A 4,543-nucleotide genomic window follows, 5' to 3' on the forward strand; every position below is an offset into this window, starting at 1 on the left:
GGGGGGGGGGGGGGGGGGGCGGGGAGAGGTTGGACTGGATGATCTCCAGAGGTCCCTTCCAACCTCAACCATTCTGTGATTCTGTGAAGTCACTAATGATTTCTTGAAAATTTATATGAATGCTGATCTATCTGGTGACTGTTGTAGCTAAACTATCAGGCACAACTGATTAGCTTTATTCAGATAGGAAGTATCACGTAAATATGGTAAAATACATAAAGCTGCAAACAAGAAATAACCTAGAGTTTTGCTTCCTTGTGTGCAATAATATACAAAGGGTTACTATACAGAATTTGACAGGCATTTTAAAATATGCAGAATTTAAATTCTCTCCTCAAAGAATTTCATTGTCACAGCATTTTCTAGCATTTCCATAGCATCTGCACAACATATTTTTTTAAGATTATGGAAAAATGTTATCATTCAATATCATCAGTGGAATGTGAAAATAAGTGATCCTTTGTTCTTTCTGCTGTCTGTTGCTGACAGTAACTAGATCTGCATTTGATAAAGATCATTTTGTTGCTATAGAAAGCTTGCAAAGACAGACAGACACTTATAAAGAGATGCTTTGCATGCAACAACAGAGCATGGTCTTTTATTTGCAACAAATCCTTTTGCTGATTTCATTCAGCCAAACAAAAATTCCAGGGAAGCGCTTTAATGGCAGGAGATGGGCTTCACTACAGCTTCTGATGAGAGAACACAATAAGCAAACAGATGGGGTCTTATCATATACACTAAAACATACATTAGCACTGGAAGTATATCGTGTAGAAACTGGCATAACATTGACGCAATAATGACAGTAGAAACAAGGGACTGTGCAGCACCTAGGCTTAAACGCCACAGAATGTAGTTGTTTGCRTTTAATTAATTATGATAGCATGGGGTAACAAATGTGTAAGTATTAAGCTAAATAAGAAATTTGAGACTGCTTTACAGAAGTACTGTAAGTACTACTGGAGGGGAGTTTATCCAAATAMTCAGCTAGGAATAGTCCTGTGTGCTTATACTTTTTACCTATGTGCTCAGCCATCTGACTGATAAAGAACAGATATTAAAAAATGAAGACAAAATCATAAAACCAACTGGAAGTGGATATTACTAAGGAAAGAGCCTAGAAAAAAATCCATGATTACACAGAATCATACCACTAGAAGAATAATGGCTGCTACAGACAAATCCAAGAAGCACCAGTCCAACTTCAAAGATGATTTTTGCAAAAGCTGAAAATTGTCACATCAGATTGAACGTCAGGTCATTCCTGACTCCAGGGTGCTGTGCTCATCCAGAGATACAAAACAAGCTTAGTTTAAGTGTTGAGTTTATTCTGGGGTGTTTTGCTTGTTTTTTTGTTTGCTGTTTTTTTTTTTAAAAAAAGCCTCATTACACTACTTCGATATTAAGTAGATGTTTACCATGAGTTCATCTRAGACTTGATGGAATGCACATTGCTTTGGTTCATTCTAAAAATTTCCATCTTTGTCTGTGCTGTATCAAATAATGCCAATAGATCTCAGCCAAAACTGCAGTAAGAATTCTGGGGGGTTGTCCCTCTGTTCTGGTATATCCAGAGAAGGATAGATCTCCCAAGGCTTGGGGTGCAAGGCAGAAAGCGTAATACTAGAATTTGTTTCTAAAAACAGCCAAAAGAAGCCAGCTGAGAGTCTCATGTCCTTAAGTTTGCCTGCTTGTGCTGCACGCTGTTTTATGTTATGAGCTATGTCACTAGCAGCAGAGGGAATGAGGGAGCTTTAATTCCTCTGAGGTCTGTCCTGAGCAGCTTATGCATACATTCATGTGACAAATGATGAGCACGCAGTTATACAGTCATCCCTTCCTGCACCCACACCCACACCTGCATCTTTAGAGCTGTCCCTGCACAGGAGAACCGTAATACAGGCAGTCTGTATTAATAATTGTCTTTTTATGTTTTGGGGGTTTGCTCATCTCTTTGAAAGACCAATGATGTTAATTGGGTGGGCATTTGAGCAATAAGAGTGATAAATTACATTAATGTGCTTAACATTATTATTATCAGAAAGCTACTTCCGATCATTAACTCTGTAATATTTTTCAAAGAGGAAAGCAGGAGGCTTATAACTCAGCACTTCAGTTGCTTGTGGCAAACTCTGTCTCACTGAATTATTGGAGAAGCGTTTCAACTACACACAAATTACATTTCATGGTGATACTAAATCTAAATGCACTTTAGCACTAAATTTAAATGTTTCTCTATAAACCACGACACAGAGAAACAGTAGAGAAGCTTTCCTCAGGCACTGTATTATCATCCTGTAGGAAAATTGAAGAGTATTTTGATGCTCTGGCTTGTTAAAGTAGAAGTGTTTGGTCTTTCATGCCAGAACAAAGACATCACTACGAGGGATCCTTTTAGCTCTATAATTTGTCTTCTGCTCTTTCAAACAGATCTTTGTGTGTTCCCATTTATGAAAAGCTTAATGAAGGAGATATATAGCCTTCATTGAAAGCAACAAAATCTCACAAAAGCAATGTCTAGAACTGCTCATTGTTCCAGAGAAGGACTAATAGGACTTCATTTCTACACTGTATTAATATTCATATGGCTAATTTTTGTCATTAGGCTCTGGGTCAGCTGACTTGAGGTAAGGTGACCTCAGAGCAAACTATTCCTCAGCTGTTATCTATTCCCAGGTAGTGCATCCTGCTCCATGTATTATTAAGTATATTTGGAGGTGAAGTCCATAACACCTTATGCTCTAGGAAATTCAATCACTTTCTGATTTTTTTCCCCAGTGATTTAAAGGGAACTTTGTCATCTTGCTAGACTGATGGCAGCAAAAGCACAAGTCTGATAATTGGTTTGCATGAAACCTGCTTTAGGTTTTATCCTATAGCCACAAATAAGCCAATTACGCATGGCACCAAAGAACCAAAAATCTGGAGGAGGGCATCCTGTCTATGGGTTCAGAATAACCCCCAAGTCAGAGACTACAGTGAAGATAGGGCATCCAATCTCAAAAGGCAGCTCAGAACAGAACTCAAAATGTTGTCACTTTTGCTGGTGAGGAAATTAAGCACAAAACAAAATTTATAAAATCCTGGAAGCCTTTACTGTATGAGGTGGCCATTCAAAAATTTTGCTCATTCTAGTCAGCCAGCTTTCCTGAGTTGGAAATCAGGACTGTAGGGACTGTTGTACTCTTATCTCATTTTCCCAAATTGTTTGTGTAGTATTTACTAAAGGGTACTACTCAGATTTTGCATTTTCTTTTATCTTGTCTTCTTACTGACAAAATTCCTTTGATTTTTCATCCTGAGAGGGATAATGATTCACTGAATTAACCCGTAAAGTATGTCCCAGTGCTGGCATACTACTGCTCACACTGCTACTAAGCATAACTAACTGCTACTAAGCAATTCTCTGTGACATTGCCTGGGAAAAATTTCAGTGATGAGCCAAAGAATTTATATATAGTTCAAAAAATGCTATCTTGACTTTTTGCACATGCTGTAAAATAAGTGTTTATTGTATTATTTAATTAAGGCAGTGAGATGGGTCATATGCAGACAGACCCTTGCAACCAATTATTGTGCTTCCACTAGCCTGTACTGGACTTTCTTGGCGTCACAAAGATGTCATCAGCCTAGACAGCTGAGAAACTGGGTATCCAACATGCAGAAACATAAGCAATGCAAGATCATATTAATCAAAGTGATAAGCAATAAATGCGTGTGAAGTATCAGTCAAAAAGGAGAAAGTGTGGCATAATATTCAGTTCTAGGTAGCTACATACATTTTCAGGCCACTGTTTCCAATCATATGAATATGACAGTATCTGACAATACTTCTATGATGATCARTGGCACAGAAGTAACAGCTGCAAAACATACCATAAATATTGAAATCTCACAGAAAGTCTCGCAGAATTCAAACATCCAAGATTTATGGCCAAAATATTAGACAGCCCCCCTTCTGAATATATTTCCAAGCAGTGGGAAAAACAGCTTGGCCCAYCTTGTGGAGAAAAGGAGACTGGAGCAATGGAGTTGCAGGAATGGACCTGTGCCTAGGATTTGAGGCAAGCTAAAGCTTGATGCACTTGCTGACSCATCTCAGGAGATCACCACCCACAAGACAGAGAATTCAAAACATTGGAAAAAAAATCCAACTCCCTTCATGAYACATAATAAAAAGGTAAAGAATGACACTGAATATAGATGTATGTACAAGACCTCAAACATACCCTTGAGTAACGGCTGACACACAAATCAAGTTTCAGCCCAAAGGGTCAGGCCCATCCTTGAAATGTATCTTTCTCAGCAAACAATAGCTATGGGAAGCTGACAGACTTCCACCATAATTTGCACAATGGGTTATTAACTGGAGAACTGAGGTTCAGCAATGAGGAACTTGTCATATGGGAAGAGATTGACTCAAGTCACTCAGGACGCCCCAGAGTGAAGAAGTGCATAATGGTATTATTGCTATTCAAGCATCTGTGCACCTCTTTCACCACACAAAACAAGGAATACTTAATTGGTTTGATAAAAACTT

Source organism: Rhea americana, unplaced genomic scaffold (genome assembly GCF_003343005.1).
Source record: "Rhea americana isolate MKP2758 unplaced genomic scaffold, rheAme1 scaffold_11, whole genome shotgun sequence".
NCBI classification, from domain to species: Eukaryota; Metazoa; Chordata; class Aves; order Rheiformes; family Rheidae; genus Rhea; species Rhea americana.